The sequence below is a fragment of the Nipponia nippon genome, unplaced genomic scaffold, assembly GCF_047370975.1.
Source record: "Nipponia nippon isolate SJK-2023a ecotype South Korea unplaced genomic scaffold, ASM4737097v1 scaffold_2, whole genome shotgun sequence".
NCBI lineage: Eukaryota > Metazoa > Chordata > Aves > Pelecaniformes > Threskiornithidae > Nipponia > Nipponia nippon.
In genome coordinates this window covers 9,536,969-9,556,818 of record NW_028262336.1, presented here as the reverse complement: position 1 = coordinate 9,556,818, position 19,850 = coordinate 9,536,969, and the positions used below count along the sequence as shown (strand labels likewise).

At 38.7% G+C, this 19,850-nt stretch overlaps 1 protein-coding gene across 2 annotated transcripts in view; it reads right to left on the bottom strand.

Moving 5' to 3' along the window:
* Positions 1 to 19,850, bottom strand: part of ZPLD1 (zona pellucida like domain containing 1) — a 111,176-nt gene that overhangs the window by 32,231 nt on the left and 59,095 nt on the right. Inside the window, exons 1-3 of one of the 2 annotated variants that reach the window (XM_009466715.2) lie at positions 4,884 to 4,935; positions 4,675 to 4,788; positions 2,237 to 2,293 (exon numbers count right to left, since the gene is read on the bottom strand). The gene's annotated coding sequence lies outside the window, so the exon portion shown is untranslated. Of the gene's footprint in view, positions 1 to 2,236; positions 2,294 to 4,674; positions 4,789 to 4,883; positions 4,936 to 19,850 lie in introns of those variants that run through there. The other variant, XM_087757567.1, reaches the window with a different exon arrangement.

Below are 19,850 nucleotides of genomic sequence, written 5' to 3'. Positions count from 1 at the left end.
GAGATCAGTGTACCCTAGAACATGCAAAACCAGCTGATTTTTTCCCCCCACAAAAAAGGGAAAATAACTTTGTTTTAAATAGGTAAACTAATCTCTCTCGCTCTCATAGCTATTCAGAACACAAAGAGCAGTTGCAGATCACACAAGAAAGAGCACACATTAAATGCATACATGTAGTTAGGCATAGAGTTGACTTCGGCATCAGTTATTTGATCCTAGAATGACCCATGTTTACTTGCTATATATATATATTTATATGTATTTGCATATATTTCCACTCAATTCTTGAGATTTAAAAAACAGGAGTCCTGGATTAGCTCCATACATCAGTTTTGTTATTAAATGTTGGGTCAAAGCTTGGAGCCCCTCCTTCAAACTTCCACTAGAACCAAACAGGAGTTTTACCTGATGAAGAGTAAATCATAGCTAGTTTCAAAGGCCAAGACGTTTTATGAATCAAGTAGGTGCCTACAGTGTTTGAGGAAAATGAGACTGGGGAACAAATTTTTGGATAGTTTAAAAAAAAAAATATACAAAGCTTTTGCTTTGGTTCTAAAGTTTAAAAAATTCTGGTTTATTTTCCAGTTCTTTTACAATAATCTCTTTCACAGGATAAAAAAAAGCCAAAGGGACTGAGAAAGAGACATTAATTTTCCACAAAAGGAAACCATACCAAAATCGCTAGACTTTAATCTGAAAGACTCCAAATTTTGACCAGCACACTACATGGGCAACTGAAATTCAAAATCATAAAATATTTACATGGAAGAAATCCATAGCTTGCTTATGAATTGAAATGAAATAACCGTTCTAAACCCTGCTGAACACCAAGAAGCTGAAAACCTAGATCTAGTTCCCAAAGACACAGCTCAGTCTTTTTTTGTGAATCTTATTACTGGTAGTGAGAATGAAAAGTGTATTTTGGGTAAATAATAGAAGCCTTACAGCCACGCAGTGCTCTTCAACCTACAAAATCAGCAAAAGGTGTTCTTAAAGAGATATGCACTAGCACAGGCCCATCTGGAGCTTCATCTCATAGCCTTGGATAGGCAAAACTCCAGCTGAGACTTTTTTTTACCTGACTGAAGACTAGAGAAATTTAATTGGTGTACCATACTGCCAATAAGCTGTAAAAAAAAAATAAATTGAAAAGAGATCTACATTTTAACACCTAAAAATATTCATAATAATCTTTTAAACATTTTACTTTAGTGTATATCTCTTTCTTCATTGTTACAACAAATCCTTGGATGCACTGGGATTTTTAAAATTTGGTCTGAAAAGAAACTAAATTAACTGCATATTTACAAGGTAAAAAGAAGAGAAACAGCGATCAAATGAAGAATGAATATATGAAATAGTTCCAAGAGATTTACATAAAGTAGCATAATACCTTCTTCCAAGGAGACAGACATTAGCGAAATACAGTTATTAAAGCACAAAACACTGAACAACTATTTGTTGAACAAGCCAGAGATCTTGACTTACTAGATCTATTTAAACTTATTCACTTAAGACTGTTGAAGTCATGGAGTAAACTGTTAACCTGCTATTCTGTGCTAAATATCAGAGTTGTTCTAGCTTTTCCTACATCCGCTAGTGAAATACTAATATTCTTCAAATGTGCTACCTTCCCTCCACCCCATTCATATTGTTTTTACTGTAGTTATGCTTAGTGATGGAACAGTTGGATTTTACTAAAGTATAAAAATATTGCCAGAATACTTGCTTTGCTGTCCCACAAAGAAGACTTAAAGAGCATATTTAGATCTTTCTTCCTGCATTTCACAGAAAATATTGCCAAAACTCTTCCAGACATTTATTTTAATAACCTAAGGAAATGCTAGTGTTTTCCAAATCATGTCCATTATATTATAGAAAGTACCTAAATATGTATCTGATAAATAATCTAAAAATTTTATGTTTGAAATTATGTTTCCAACTCCATGGTTCACAGATACCTCAATAAAATATGAAAACACAAATCAGCTTAAAGTTGCAGATATAAAGATGCACAAATATCACATGTCCTGAGCCTCACAGGAAAGAGATTTCTATTCTGTTCTTCCAACCTGCATGAATTAACCACTGTTTCCCACAGAACATTCATGCAGATAAGAAGTGCAGAATGTTGTCAGTGAGAGCAGATTTGAGAGGAAAACAGGTCTGAAGGAAGTGATTTATGGCCAAAGCTTTTGACCCAAATTAAAGAATTTTGGACAAATTCTCCTCTCACTTTCATGCTCTTCATGTTGTCTACAGCATCAGAAAAACTTTGACATCAGCAAGAGACCTGAGAAAAAAGAAAGAAAATTCAGTATAAGATTTGGAGACTATTGCAGTGCTCTGAAAAGATCATTTTAGCCCAAATTTGGAGGTTCTTCACAAAGCAAGACAGCCTTTTAATCGTTAAAATCCACATAATTTGACTTCTTGTGCTTAGCTCTGCATTTCTTTAATCTTTTATGTTAGAAGGTAGATTCCTTAGTGCAACTTCAGTGGATTCAACATGAAATACCAAGAATATAAACCTACTGAAAACAGATAGATTTCCTATTAAAGTCACTGCATATCTGACCGGCATCACAAAACTAAAAAATAATTTTGGATTTTCCACTTCTCACTTCAGCTACAACATATTATAAACAAGAAAAAAATTCTGTAGTTAACAGTTAAAACTACACAATTACAAAACAAGGACCATCAGGTAACCACCAGCCATGCCGCCCCCACCTACAGACTGGCTATTACATACAGAAGTATCTCTCATGAACACTAGTACAGTATTTTTTCAGAAAAAAATGGCCTAATTTTGCTCTCTTGCACCTGTTTTACATTGTGTTCCTCTTTCACTTTTAGTGGAAACATTGCAATTTGAAAATCACTGAGAGACTAAAGCGAGTCCAGGATCATCTTAGACTGAAACACAAAAGCAACAGTCACATCAAGTCCCCTGTACGGGGAGTGTACAAAGAGCATCCCTAAATCCTAGAACGAAGAGGTTGTTCCTAGGCTGAAATACATTCTCAACACATGCACATTCAAGTCTGCAGATTTCCTGCTCAGACCACTGATCATTATGGGGGTTCCATCAGCTAGCAAATTTACAGAGACTATCAAATCATTTGATATAGGCCACTGAAGAGTCATCACATGCTAATGGCCTTCAGTTGCCTCTAACCATGGTCTGGATTCAAATGCACTGATCTAGTGATGAGATGCTCTTAATCCTATTGCCTGCCCCAGGAGCCCTGCAGTCACATGGGCAGATAAAGATCTAAATGAGTATCATTCCTCTTAATTACTCTTTTTACGCTTTTGGAGAGAGCAATATAAATATAAGTCTTCAGTAAATAATGCTTGATGTCACTAGCAACTAGATTATACTGCAGCCATCTGTTTGCAACTTTTACCAGTAAAATAAGACTTTCCTGACAAAAAGCAGCAACAGTTTATGCCATCATGATGGCTTCCATTTCCTTACTTTTAGGAAAGGAAATTAAGCAGTAAAGTCGTAGAATACTGCTGCAGTACAGCCTTACCTAATCCTTAAAAGTTAAACAAATTTGCAGTAAATAATGCTGCTAATATCTTGGTCTAAGAAAGTATGTAATACCACAAATTTCACAAACACTGTGAAATCAGAAAGCACTTACACTGTTCCCAGATTTATATTTAAAAAGAAAAAGAATAATCATTTCTATTGTGATAGAAAAGATTCAATTATGGATATTTCTTTCACCATGTTTCAAGTCCCTCTCATAGTCATTCTGGACTTAAAACAAGGTTTGAAGTCATTTTCAAGCCAACCTCTAAAACAAGCCTGAGGGGTACTGCCCAAGACCTAGCTGAAAAAAATCAAAACATTATGCACTGATAAAAATATTCTTTCATCAAGAGCATGCAAGCAGGGCCAACACTCCTATCTTCTGCTGCTCTTAGACCATGATAAAGTTTCCTCTCGTAGTACACAAAGCAATTACAGTAACTATGTCAATTTGGACTGTATCAGTTCATCAGCTTAACCGAAGACTTGATTTCAAATCCCCACTATCTTCATTCAAGAATATATTGTCATTATTATTACTTTAAAAATAAACAAAGGTGGTGCAATTATCATGTCCAGTCACTTTTGTGACTGGAGACAATGTCATTTCCAATCAGCAAACCCATGTCATTCGATTGCAGTGGAGCCAGATAAGAAGTCTCGCTTATCAAAATTTTCCTCCATCAATGCAATGATTGTGGGAACAGGCTGACTGACACCACAAGATGGATAACATTGTCTCCTTCAAGCAATTGATTGTTTCCTTCCTGAAAGCAACATGAGCGGGTTTGACAGACATTGACAGCCTCAGCACTGCAACAGGTTTGTAACCTTCCTCCCCTCACATTAATAGCGTGAGTCTGGCCTGGGTACCTTTAGGTAAGAGGTAAGTTAAAAAAAAAAAAAAAAATCACCTCTTTTCATAGTTGGATCCTAATTTGCCTTCCCGTTTTCATTAGCCATTCCCTGCATACTTCTTTCCCAACAAACTCCCACTGAAATTTCCCTGTGAGGTTAAATTTGTCTGACAGGTGATAAAATGAGAATTTTCTTTAAAAAGTAAGAAATAATTTGACATTTACCAATATTTTAGTAAGTTCTAGTTGACTGACATGGTGGGCACTTACCCAAATCCCCTGTAGCTGTTGAGTCAGCTGTACTCCATCTATCCTGTGCTCCTGCATGTGATCAAGTGTTCAACTCCTCTGCCCTGCAGAACTTTTTCAGAAAATGCTCTGAGCCTGTGGATAGGGGAAGAGAGACACTCATTATGAAAATTTTTAAAATAGGTCTGGATTTTAGATGGGAAAATTTGACAGGTCTCAGAATACTTTACAAGTCTGTTCATCATCAGACTGAAACCTGAGCAGGATCTTTATGGTGGCTTTTTTCAATCCTCTGCCTCTTTTTTTCTTGCAGCCTTTTGATCTGCTTCTCTCCACTTGTATGAAGATCTCCAGAGGACCATGTGGGGCAAACAATCAACCTGGAGAAGTTATTCTGTCATCAGTTTGTTGAGGGAAAACCTTGTCTGCTTAAAAAGAGGGGTGGGAGGAAGGAGAGAGATGGAAGCACTGAGATAGGATCAGTAACTAAGCTGCAAGGTTATCAATGTCCCATTGTGTGTTGTGAGAAGCGTCTATTTTTTTCAATTCTGGGCTAAATTCATAGTACTAAACAAAACAAAAGCAAAAAGAGTGACATTTCACACTGTGATGAAAATGTGATATAGGGGTGTCATCATGAATACAGGTGTCAACAGAATGATAATTACCAACAGGACATCAATGCACACAAAGCCAAGTGCACACAAAGGCAAAGATCAAGCTGCTAGAAACTGAACCTGCTTCATAATATCTACTCCCCCATCTCTGGGATTTGGAGGAGGTGGGGGGGAAGTGTTTAACTCCCTTTTGTTGCATTAGTTTTCTTCCTCCTGCCTCCTTTTGCCCCCTCCCTTCAGTTTCTATTGCAACTATCTATGCCTGGAAGCTTTCATTACACTTTTGGCCAGGGAAAACTGTAGTTTATAGGCTTTGGCACCACAGAGAAAGCTTTGAGGTGCCTGGATTTGTTGGGGCTCAGGGCAGTTTTTAGAACAGAAAAGCCCTGCCTCTGCCATGCCTTCACTTCAGCCAGCTCGTCTTAAACATCAAAGTGCTGCAGAGCACACTGTGCACATTCATGGTAACCCGGGCAGGCCTCGAAGAGCAGCCATGGCAGAACCAGCGGCGACAGGATGCACTGACCCTCCCCTCCTCCTTGGGGTTCTACCATGTCAGGGCACTGGCAGAAGAAAGCAGGTTTCCCTTTTAACACTGAAGCACCTCGCAGAGGCACAGGCCTCGGTGAAGGAGCTCCTAGAGGAACCCCAGAGGGCTCATGGATCTTCATGTCCCCTGCCTGCTCTCAGTTTCTCTGGAGACATTTGTTTCACCTTCCTCCCAGTCCTGAGAAGGGGTAGCCCCTGCACACACAAACCTTGTGCTCTGCACCAGGGAATGGCAGACCCCACCTGCCCCTCCAGACCCAGCAAAGAGCCCAGTCCTGACCCTTTACTTGGACAGCCAGACCTTTTGTTGTTCCCAGCAGGAGTTTTGTTCTAGAAAAGATCCAGTCTATAAGAGTTATACCTTGAAGTTGTCAGGCACCACAGGGCTCTTTACCTTTGCAAACTTCTAGCCCTTTATTCAGGTCCATACCCTATAATATTTATGCTGCTTTGGCTGGGTAAGGGCTCAAAAACTAAATCCAACCTGATAATATGAATAACATAATACAGTTTGGATTAGGGCAGCCTTGAACTAATAAAAAGATAAACCAAGAGATAGGCAGCAATGACGCATTCCAGTCTTTTGCTTCATATTAAGTGTTTAGACAGGTTTGATACCTCATCACACAAATCCACAGTGAAATATCTCAGCATAATATCAGTTTCACAAACAAGAGTGTTTAAAGCATAGTCTACCCTTGAGTAGGTTTCCAAAATGGGAATCTCGATTTTTTTTTTTTTTAAGACAGTTATAATATCAAAAACCATCCCTTGCCTTTTGGTCTTCAGATGAGATTATTAAAAACATCAAATCATCTTAAGACACTGTGTGCAATTTCTCTCCGTTTCCACTGACAACAAGTACAGCTTCTACAACATTTGGGTTTCTTCCCTCCATAGGGATATACACACAATGAAATCCTGGCCCAGCATCCCAGCTGTCATCCCATCTTTCTCTTGCTTCAGACTATGCTTTTCAGTAAATAAAAAGAGACAAAGCGCCAGGCTGCAGGCCAGGTCCTTACAACCTGAGACTCCCACAAGAAGCTGGCCATCTCAGCAGCTATGCACAAAGGAGTGGTGGCTGCGTCCCCCTCGATCTACTAAAACTCCATAGGCAAGAGGGAAAACAGCCCTAACATGTTCTATCAGTAATTAACTGCTGTTACTTACAGAAAGCAATCAATCAAATCTCTGCACTTAGCAGAAACAGGTACTTCACTGCTATCACACCATACCTATAAGTGACCTTATGGATACACTGCATGCACCCATAAAATCCAAGGTTCTGTTTCAAATTCTCTATAAATAAGAGAATTCAAGTAATTCCAGCGCTATAGAAATTTATCTACTCTTGACATTTAAATTAAAAAAGAAATCCCTGAATTCATTAACATGGGAAAAATAAAACAAACCTGAATTTTTCATCATTAATCCTTGAAGGAATGTGCCCCCAACTATTTGATTTTCTAATCCTACACAGTTTATCGTAAAGAAATTATTTTCACTCTGTATAATATTCAACAGTTTTGCAAGCTTTCAGTATGATTTCAAATAGTTATTCTGGCCAGAACAAATATAAGACCACAGTGCTATCAATATATCACATAAAGAGCTTCCCAACTGTACCTCATTATGACCAAAAGACATCTTGCTCATTTCCAAATTCAAAATCTGTCTCCATTCCAAAATCCCTCTGCCTGTCTTGTTATTTTGTGTATTATTTGAAATGAAACAAGCTGATTCTTCTAAACACTAATTTTAGAGGAGTTTTGGACACAGTCTGATTACAAGTTTTAGCAATTAGCATCTATGGAGATTTCTCTTTTCATACAGAAAGACACAATGCATAAGTAAAACCATTTCTCCTCCCCGCTCCTCCAGTATTTGGAAAGCCCCCACTCACCCACAATTTGCTGCTGATATCTAAATACCTGCAAGGAGACAGTAGCTGCAAGAGGACCGAAGAACTCAATAGAAAAGGACAAATTCCAAATAAAAGGGTAAATCCAAAGATTATTAACCAGTCCATATGCAAGCCAAATTCTACTACTGATTTGCCCATGATATAACTTCAGTTTGACAGATTTGTATTTCTTTTAATTAAAAAAAGAGACAAGTGTTTTTATCACTATTATCCTCTTGTACAGAGCTCTGGAGATACCCTAGACTTTCTTTTGCCAAATTTAAGCCAATATCAGAATTTCACCATTAATGCAAAATTCCACAAAGCTCAGCTAGATTGCTGGCTTTTTTAAGCACAGAGGAGAAATAAGGCTATTTCAAAACAAAATACTCTCCAATTTTAAAAGTCACATGAAATTCCCATGCTCAGTTCAAAAGTGAAATGTTTTACCTTTGTAAGAGGGACCCTGCCTTTTTGGGAATGAGTTCTGAAGGTGCAGAGTGACTGCCGGAGGGTTTGTGAAATGAATTCTGCAGCCTAAATAGCCTTCTAAGGGAACAACTCAGCCAAAGCGCATATTCATTGTTTAGGAACAGAGGAAGTCTTACACGTGATTAGACAAGTAGTTTATCCAGCCATATGAATTGTCTAGAATATACCTCAACAGCAAATGTTTCAAAAAAGTTCAGGAAAAAAAGGACACTTAAAAGCACAACCTCAGCTGACAACACACAAACAAGCAAACCTTTCCCACAAAATAACCTGACAGAAGCCGGCTTATATTTGGGACATATATTGGCATATATAGGCTTATATTTGGGAGTGATTTCATAGATTTCCTCTCTAGACGTTATCATGATCCACACACAGCTATTATGTCTCCTCTTACCTGACTCTTTTCCAACCAGGCCTACCCTAGTACTTTCGGTTCCTACAATGAAATTTTGGAAGCCTCCAAACACTCCCCACCCCTTCTCCAGTTGCTTTGTGTTTCTCATACCTGTATTTATCTGCATTTAAAAATCCCCACACTTTCACTTTTCTAGCCATTTCTCAGTATTAAGCCCACATTAAGCCCCTTGATATAAGCAATGCACACTACCCAGGTTTCTTTTCTGAAAGATCAGATTTAATTCAGAATCCAGCTAATGTAGATTAACAATTTATATCATTCTTACTATAACTAGTCAACGTGTGCTGTAGCCACAAGGAAAAATGAAATTTAAAAAGTCAAATACTGCATAAGAAGATCCTCCCTAGTTATAATCAAATATAGTCACACAAACACATGGCTTAAAAATTGTCATGGCTATTTACATTATTGGCATCTAGAGAGAGTGTGCACCAGTTTTAAGTAACTGAACAGTATTCAACCTTAGAAGCAACTGGTTCACCTTCTATCTTGCCAAAGCAATTGTAATTTAAATCTCTCTAATGCAAAATGTTAGCAGAACAGAGAGCACAAGTGAGAAAAATGATCATGAAATTATACTTGCACTGAAACATCACACAGAACACAACTCCAGTTTATGCAGAGTTTTACCAAAGGCAAAAATGTGACCTGAACAGATTGTAAATAACCCTGGCATCAGTTTCATCTGGATACAGACCATAGAACTAAGATATATAAATCCCTGTTAGTCATACTAGCACACAACAACATACATCAAAGGACCAACATGTTTCAGTATTAGCAGAGGTAAACTTAAATGAGAAATGGCTGTGGTAACAAATTGTGAATTGGATTAAAAACACACACAAGACTCCTTCAGCTTCTTTGGCTTTATAGAAACCTGCCTGCTCAGAGGCAACAAATATATTCTCCCAGTGCTTTAGAACAGCATTAAAAACAGTTCATTTCTTGCTTTAAAATTGCTCTTCGTTTCACAATTTGTCTGCTTTTTGGTTTTAGATGTTTAAGCCCCTACCAGCAGAATCTACATCTAGTATCATAGATGAGCTTCAGCTCACCTGGGGGTGTTTTGAAAAAGAGTTTTCATGTTGACCATGACAACAGACATGACAACATGCTATGAAAATAAATCTGGAATTAAACTTCCTCTTGGATTATACAGAGAATTTTTATTTTCCCCCAAATCTAAAAAAAGTAAAAATCACTTTGTTACCACTTACCATCTTATCTTCAGTCATAGAAAGTTATACTGTCCAAACACAATATGCAAAGTTTGTTTTTAAGACGCTCATTTCCAAATATACATACATTTTATTAGCATTAGATAACCCTAAACATTACACACTTATCTTTAGTGAGATACATTCTTTTTTGAACCCATTCCCACCTCCTCAAACCCACAGTCCCTATTCCTTTCCTTTAACAACTAGATTATACTTAAAAACTTTCAGTACTTCAAGCATTTTTCTTCTACTGAAGCCTGCAGATTTTCAGATGAGAAAGAGAGGATGTTTTCCACCTGAAAGGCACATTAGTCTCGTTCTCTTGCTTTACAGCAGAGCCTTTCCTTGTCTCCCTCTGCCATTAACTTCCTCAACTAAATGCAGATGTCACCAGCCTTTCTTTAGCAAGAGGAAGTAAGTGTCCCATTAAGTACTTAGAGGGGTGGACAGATTCTCCCATTCAGCTGGTTCCCTACACACTTGCTGGTGCTGAACAGCAAATCTTGTATTTCTGAGAAAGGGCCATCACAGAGAGGTTATTTTCCTCTAAGTGGTTTCCTTATTTCATCTGTTCTCAAGTTTAGTGTTAAGTTGCTGAAAGATTACCTCATTCATATGATTGGGAGCCTGTTAGCCTCCAGAGTGTAGGGTGAGTGAGGCAATAATTATTTGTTTGAAAAATACAGGTAGTTTAGCTTGCTTTGCAAAGAAATATGCCTGAATTTGCCATTATTCCAGGGACAAATCCTGAAGCCTTTATTTCCTTTTCAGAGACTCAGGCCCTGCTCACAATGGTGAAAAATTGCATGCAGGTAGTCCCAGCTGCTGCTCATATTCAGTAAGAGCCCAAAGGGAACTGAAGCAAAGGGGCTGCCTGAGCAAGCACTGCTGCAGACCGCGTGTGTGCCCCCACACTGGGGCTGCTCCAAGGAGGAAAGCAAGCTCTGCGTAAGGTAGGATGCGAGTTTCATGTACTTTAATACACCAGTGAAGTTCCCCAAGCCAACTGGGCTACCCCCTCCTTTGGTTTAGAAGGGGGTTTTGGTTTTAGAGCTTAGCTTACATTGCGCTAGTAGCTCCTTTTGAGGGTCTTTTATTTGTGGGATTCGGGGGTTTTTTAGACCTACTTTTATTCAAGAAAAAAAGTAAGCAAGTGCAGAGCTAGTGCAATAAACGCAGAGCTTCGCATGTTTATTCAGGCCACAGACAGATTTCGAAGATCACTTTCCATGAGCTTTTTCCTAGGTAAATCCAGCCACTGTTTTGGTTACTAGGACAATTTTCCATAATTTAATGTGAGATTAAAGCTTCAAAACAACAAGACCATTAGGTGTCAGGAAACTCTAATCAAGGAGAGAGAAAGAGTGACAGAGATCAGAAAGATTTTTGCACAGAGGACCCTTGACTCGTTCCTCCTAGGCTGTGCCCACTATCAGAATACAAAAACAGCAAACTGCCCCTGGGAAGAAAAAGGCTCACTACACAACCTCTATGAACTGGATTCAAGATGCATGTTCATTATTTTGCAGAAGGAATGTTCAAGCAGGATCAATATGCCATCAAGATAAAAGAAGAGTATAAATTGTCCTGCGAGTTGGTCAGAATTTTCTTTACTGTCAGCCAGGGAATTAAAAACAGAGCAGGAGGCATATTAAAACTGTGCTTTTATAAGCTTAATCAGTAGGCTGGAAAATTAGTTTCACAAAGAGATAATGAGCTCCCAAATCATAATTTGCCAAGGGTGCATCGATTTTCACTGGTCTTCAGATCATTTACAAGCATTCAGCACAAGAATACCTTTCTGCCCCAGGCCCCCACCAAGAAGAGGCATGTACCAGGACAGGCTCCACCTACGCAAGGAGGAGTTACCAGTTTAATGGCTGTATGAGCTAAAAAAAGTCATAAATTCAGATCACCTCAAGATAGATATTTCATGGTTGTTACCAAAGCTGAGAAGGAAAGTGTTTCATGCCCTGTTGAATAAACATTTTGCTTTCCCTCTTGGGCATCTTCACAGAGATAGCAAAGGGCTAATCATAATAATTGATCACAAAATCAGTCATGCTGCTGCCACTGTGGCTTCACCAACACCACAGTCACTGTCCTCATTACCCTCCACCCCCAGCAACTATTAGGGCATTTATCCAGTAAAAACAGACTGAAGGTCCCTCCTGCAGCTCAAGGGAGCATATCTCCCCTTAGGCACCACTCCATTAGGCCAAAAGGATGAAACCTACTCCCAGGTTAGTGACCAGTTTTTGTCCCCACCAACTCACACTGAGCTGTTTATACAAAAACTCTAAAATCAATTATGGCAAATGAGAGAATAATCCAGTTTAGCACATGCTCTAGATTAGTGCCTAAAGCACTGTCCTGAGAAACAGGACAAAGTTGAAATAAAGCCCTCAGACTAGAGGGGCATTAAACCTAGAGTCTTCAACATCTTAGTAAAGTAGCCAGATCACTGGACTAAAAGAGAGGAGCTACTGCAGAGGCAGGTTTCTATCAGGGCATCCAAAATTTGTTATACATTACATCACAAGAGTAACATAACAAAAGGTAAAAAAAATGGTATTTTCATTCTGTCCTGGTTTCAGCTGGGATAGAGTTAATTTTCTTCTTAGTAGCTGGTATAGTGCTGTGTTTTGGATTTAGTATGAGAATAATGTTGATAACACACTGATATTTTAGTTGTTGCTAAGTAGTGCTTACACTAGTCAAGGACTTTTCAGCTTCCCATGCTCTGCATGGCGTACAAGAAGCTGGGAGGGGGCACAGCCAGGGGGGCTGACCCAGATTGGCCACAGGGCTATTCCACACCGTATGACGTCATGCTCAGTATATAACTGGGGCGAGTTGGCCAGGGGGGAAGGGATTGCTGCTCGGGAACAGGCTGGGCATCAGTCAGGGGGTGGTGAGCAATTGTGTCATATATCACTTGCTTTGTACATTATTATTGTATATTATTATTACTACTACTACTACTACTATCATTCTATTTTATTTTACTTCAATTATTAAACTGTTCTTATCTCAACCCAGGAGTTGTCTGACTTTCACCTTTCCAATTCTCTCCCCCACCCCACTGGGGGGGAGTGAGTGAGCGGCTGTGTGGTTCATAGTTGCTGGCTGGGGTTAAACCACAACACATTCAAGTTTATATTTGATTTTCTCTTTTATGGCAGCACTCAAAAGCCATATACACATCTACATTCTTGCTAGAGTGAATCAGGCTTGGTTTCCCCTCCCACCCAACATTACCAGTCCACAAATGCCCTGTGCTGAAAGGACTGGATTTTTTCAGAAGGAGAAAGGCTGGAATCTGAGGGAACAGTCCTGTCATCTGACACCTCTATACATGATGTTCTTTTCATTCCTCTACGTATCTTATTTAGATTTTACACTGATACGTTCAAAATTCAATGTTAACCCCTTCTCACTTGTTTCACCCTCTAAGTACTTTCATCTTATTTCGTTGCACCCTGCTCTTGTCAGCAATTTAGACTGAATAGGTACTAATCGTCTGATGTTCTGTTACCTCACTTCTTTACTGTGTAGTAGGTACAATGTTCTCTTCTTAAGAGTTATCCTCATCCCAGGACCTGGTTGCATTCCAAGTGAGCTATTTTGTTTGCCAGGGCAAAATTCAATAAAAGTGTTGTTTGTCTTTAGGAGTTATTTATCTTCTGCTAGGGAGTCATTGACAAATGGTATAGGTTGGGGCAGCTGAATAGGTTGGAGGGGGTTTTTTTGTTTGTTTTAACTTAGTGTTGCACTCAAGTTCATTATCACTTAAAAAAATCATTTTCTCTAGCAAAAAGAACAGAATTCTAAGGGTGGGGGCTCTGGTCTTTGCATATACCCTTTCTTTTATCCATTCTGTCACATCTCTGCAGAAGTCAGACATTCTCTAAGTTGCTCTTTTCAGGGGAGAATGAGGATGAGGACCCTTGCCTTAATAGTTGGGAAAATAACACCAGACATTGAGGACTACATGACTGGGGAAAAAAACCCAAACCTGCAATAAATCCTGTTAGTCATTCTCTTCCTTGTGTTGTTTGAACATGCATTTTTAACAGCACAGTTTATCACACTCAACAAGAAACAGTCTACTCCAAGTTCTGCATCGAGAGAACTCAAAGAAGCTGTAGCTTTCTTCCTTTGTTCATTAGCTGAACATGTCCATCCACAGATCTTAGCAGATGCGTCTCAATTGGTATGACTACTCCCCTCCTTGAACTGCCATTCTCAGAAATACTCTGATTTTGTCCTATCTTTGTTGTTACATTCCGAGAGTCTGCAAAGAAATGTCTCAGGACTGAAGGTGAAAACATGCTGGTGGTACAGCATTAGAGACCTTAATTTTTGCACTGGTTTTACATGGAGGAAAAGACAAAGCTATGAAGGTGAAGTTCTGAACTTCACACTCATTTTCTGGAGAAAACATGGAGGAATGAATGCTTGCAAATCTTCATTAGTCTGTACATTATGGAAAGATACTGTAGGCTAAATATCAGAATTGCCTGTTACGTACAATGGCAACAGATCAAAGTAAATGCTACTATACTAAACATTACAAAAACCCATTGTGATTAGAGCTAGTTCTTTTAAATAAGCCATAAAATCAAAAAGTGAGAAAAATGTATCCTCTCAAGAATTACAGCTCTACTTGATCTATTTCTTCCCTCACTATTAAGTCTACTGCATTATTTATTCATTCAAGTGCTTTAATCAAGATAACCACTCAGAAGTCATTTGATTTAAAAGAATGCAGTGTTAAATGTAGCAGTAACAGATCACAGCAACTCGCAGCCCACGGTGATGTACAGCAGCACAAAAAAATACCTGTATTGAGGACACATTACGTGGTTACAGCTGAGAAAGTCATTCTGTGGTGTAAAAAGGAGATTATTTTTTTTTAATAAAGAAATACTGTCGAGAGAGACAGCCCTCCCTCCCCTTTACACTCAACTCTGGGACCCACACCAACTACGCTGTACCACCAACCATAGTTTGAAGGCTTATTCTGCAAGACAAGACACTATTTAACTTAGGCACATTCCAAGCATGCAGTCCTACCTGTGGGGAGCCAGGCTGCAGCAGCAGGGGATCCTAAGCATTTTGAAAAGCCTATCCAAGAATCAGGTAAATATGCGGCATATTAACATGAACACCACCCTGTTGTGGCTACACAATTTGCACAAGTGCTGTCATGCTTTTGAGTGCAGAGCAGTGGTAGCTGACACGATGCAGGGCTAGCCACAGACTCTCATTCATTACCAGCCACACAAGGATACCAATTCTACCCAAAACAAGGCTTTTTAGGTAAATTCTTAGATTTGTGCCTGGACACTACAATGAAGAGTAGTATTATATTCCTTATAAAACATATCTGAGTTAAACTATGCACGTTGTCATAAAGTGCGCAATGAATGCTATATACTCAAGTAACATGTCAGAAGTAGTGAGGTTACACACATTGTTTGAAATGGTCTTGACAGGCTGAAATGTAGTCAGTGACAGGCTATTTCATCAGATGGAAAGTTTATCAGGATTGTTTTTAAATCTATTTGGCTGAAAAATATTGTCAGGTTAAGTGTTTCTGTTGCATTTTTCAAGCCATTTTTAGCCTTCTTCAAAACTTAAATTTAAATCAGAAGAACTGTTGGTAAAGCCACATTCAACAGAAGTTTTCTTTCTTTCTCTACATGTTCTCACATTGTGGCTGGAGAGTCTCCTGTACTTTATTGTGTCTGAAGGTACCTATTCTTTTCTCTCCACTTTTTTGAGCAGTGAAAACAAAATCAGATTAAAAGGACCAAAATATTAATATGTTGGTCATTGAGAATACTTCAAATAAATGTTTAAAAAAAATCATTAAAAGGGCATAGGGGTTTGGGTTTTTTTTTAGCTTGGTACATCTGAAAGATTTTTTTTTTTTTTTTTTTTTTTTTTTTAGAACCTGAATTCCATAGAAAATTTTGAACTTCATTTCTGTTTCAAATCAGGGTGCTGGAAAAATAAAGAAATAATTTTCCTGAAATAAGGGTAGGTAATTTTTTTTCTCCTGTGAAATGGAGAAACCCATGTCTCAGCCAGCTGGGTCCATTAGATCCTTCTCTGAAATCAAGACACTAGGAGATAAAAAGCTTGTACGTAACATAAAAAGGAATACGCTGAACACTCCAGCTAAATTGCAATACAGACAGATTTAAAATTAGAACAAAGAAAAGAATGTACGAATAACAACGGGTCACAAAACAGAGAAGTAGCAAGAACTTTAGCAACGTTATTCCCAAATAAAATACAAGTGACAGCTTCAAGACCGTCCTTTTAACAAAGGAGAGCTGGAAACCTACGATGAACTTAAAAGAAATACCGGAGACAGCTGGAAATTTCAGATCAGATTGCAGAGCTACAGAAACTGAAGATCATGTTTTAGAAATGCATCAGACATACATAAAAGCTCTCCAAAATAAAACTTTAGCCTTGTGTAACAAATATTTTTATACATAAAAATATGTTATTCTTCTTCCCTCAACAGGACCTATGTACAGCCTCAGAGACAGTCACATAAGAGCAAAAGAATCACTCTTCATGTCAAAATAGGTGTAAACCCATGGCAACAACATTACCAATAGCAAAAGAAGGAAACCAAAGAAAGTAGATTAAAACTCTTGCTAAAATAAAGTACAACTCTAATCACTAATGATTATAATGGTCCCTGAAGAAATGCATCAGGATGTGATCTTGTGTTTGTTTCAAGGCAGTATGTCCACAGACTACAACTATACTTGTAGTTTAAGTTAGTGCATGGGAACAAAGATCATCAACAAGGCCTACTGTTTGTACACTTCATGCAAGAAAACACTTTTTCCACATAGTCCAAATCATTTTCAGCTTTACTTCCAAACAAGTGTAATTACTATTGTTTTTTATTATTACATGCAAAAAGCTCCTCTCTCTAGATGAAGACATTCTACTTGCAATACAAATACATTTGGGAAAACAATTGTGCTTTGGAGAGCTTACTGTCTAGTTTAATAGCAAATACTATCAACAGGGAAAAAAATATGCAACATTATGCACAAGTTAAAAAACCTTGAACTTATTTTTTCTTAAATAAATACCAAACTTTCCAATTCTTTCAGCTTTATATTTCTATTTTCTTTCAGCTAAAGCTCTAGTTAAATAGCTCTACCTAGTTAAAGCTCTCCATATAAAAATCTGTTGATTATTATATACTGTTTCTATCGTAGTAATGCTACATTTGTGCCAGAGACTGCACGAACACCAGGACGACAGCATCTGTCCCAAAGACCTTGTCATTATATTTGCAGTACACAAGAACATGGGGATACGACAGGACAGCCAGTAGAACAATGAGACCCCACTAGGCAGCAAAAGTTGTTGTGGTCTTTGGCTGCAGTTCTTTGGGCCCTTCTGTTGGGGCAGCAGGGGAAATAAGCCAATTTCATCTCTTCCCCAGCCCTGGGCCATTGCTCCTGGCCTTCCCATGCTCTTCCCTGTCATGCTGATGCATCTCTTCTGGGAATGGAAGAGAAATGTCTTAGACCATGAGCAGTCCAGCCAAGATTTGTGCAGGCCTTAAAGCAAAGGAGGGTTAGAGAGAGGAACAGGGAAGCAGATTTAGAGACATTTGTTAGGATTTCCTCACTGGCATAAGAGGAAGCAAAAGGATGAAGATACTTTTTGAAGATTTAACCAGGACACATTGCTGTTTACAAGGAGAAGACAACATTCTCAGTACTGAAGGAGAAAGGAGCTACAACAGCTAAAGCCATAAAGGACCTCAGCAAAGAGCACTGACAGAGATCAGCGCAAAAGAAGGCAACAAGTCAACAAAGAAACAGGCAACCCTGTACCCCCAGCCTTGCACTGCATGCTAAAAGCATGGTTTTAGCATGCCAGAGGACTACAAGCAGAGCATGAATGCACTCAGCAAGCCTACAGAAAACGCTGCAGCCCCTATCTCTGGAACAAGACACTGAGCGCAAGGACAAGAACGGTCTCACCTGCTTGCACAGCTAGGAAAAGGTTAAGAGATTTCACAGAAGGGATCTGCAGTACTTGCACACTGCCTGGAGATAATCACATTAACTCAGATCAATACACCTGGGTATGTATATAAATGTTTGGAAGTACTCACTCTCAGGATTCACTTATTTCTACTTATACTCACGCTGTTTCTATACACAGAGTAAATTAAAGCATTTCACCACTTTATTTCAAAAATCTACATTAATTAGTACCACACAAGGACTCTCAGCTAGTAAATACCTCAACTGCTTATATTGGGCTTAGACAAGGTTGCATAATGGTGTTACTTGGAGAAAAAAAAAAACCAAACTATGAACTATGCACAACAAGAAAAGAACAAAACTGACTATCAGCATAAATACCTAGATCTGATTTATAAACCATAACTTTCACAAGGACAGCTGACCTTGCGGGCAGATTCTTTTATGGTAAAGATGTTTGTTCCAAGGATATGAAACACCATGCAATTAATGATGCAGACAGACTTAGCTTTCAATAACAGTTTCGTGTGAGTTCATTTATTGACTTAAGTTAGCATGGTAAATTTAAGAACTATTGGAGCTAAAATACACCTATAGGAGTAACAATTAGGCCACAAAATTTTTGCATGCCCTGAAGAAAAAAGCCTACCAACCAACATAGCACTCCAGGCCACTTAAGTTTTGTGCCTAAATATTTATGCTAGGGAAAATTTAGGCAGAGACTCTGATGAGCCTTCAGACTATTTCTATGCATGTACATATTCATGATTTCCTAGTAACTAGCTGATGAAGCAGATTTAGTGGCTCTACTAGAGTACCTTATACTTACACAGTATTTCATCCCCTGTACCTTTAAGTTATTTATCTGGGAGAAAAATTCTCTCAGCTTAGATCCAGCCTAAGGCCTTTTAAGCACTAAGTAGGAACAACACAGTAGGTTGGATACGCCTATATGCCAGCCTTGCATAGATCAGGACAGAAGGATGGGTGTTTGGAAGCATGCATAAGAGGAACAAAAAAAAAAATTTGTATCTATGAGCAGCACTGGTGCAGAGAAGCTGAAAACATAATCCAATACTCTGACAAAGTGGGGAGCAGGAAGGAAATGGGGTATAGGCAGTTAAACAGTATCATGATTACTTTCCTCAAAATTCACATTTCTCAGCACTTTCCATAGTGTGTTTTGCACCCTAAGACTCTCCTTTGGAAGATCAGACTTTACAAACACCTTGAATGCATCTCAAAAAACTATCCGATAAATGGAAGTCAGAATACACATCCTGACAAATACCTGGTTTTAATTTATGTGATAAAAAACCCATGTGGTCACTTTTCTCAGTTACAGAAATTCAGAATCCTTCTAAATCCATGATGTACCTGATGTACATCATGTACCTCTTTTTTGGTAATCACCCTCTACTATAATCACTCAACTGGATTTCCATAACTTTCAGTGTTGTTCCTGTCTATGACTGATTTGACTTAAATATGTAAATCAAAGTAGACCATCTTCCTTTGTTTTTCATGTACCAACTACCACAAGCTCCCCTGCTCTCCTAAGCAAATCAGGGACAGCTCAGGTCACTACTGCTATGCTCCATGTCCCCAGACACCTCAATTTTAAGTCCTCTGCTCACACATCTTTCTTCTGAACACTGCACCCCTCCAGCCCTCTGCTTTTTAGTGTCAAATTTGTACCACATCTTGGACAGAAGCATGAATGTCTGCACTAGGTAAATGCATGGGTAAGACCCTGCAGAACTCAGAGCAGAGAAGCCGAGTCTCACTTAAGGCTGTGGCCAAGACTAACCTGCTCTAATGCAAGACAGCAGCACTAGATACTGCTCACTGACTTTTAGTCTCTGCTCCCATCAGAACAAGCATCTTCCTTCTTCCACCAGACAACACAAAACAAAGAAGAGTCCACAAACTAAGTTCTAAAGAACA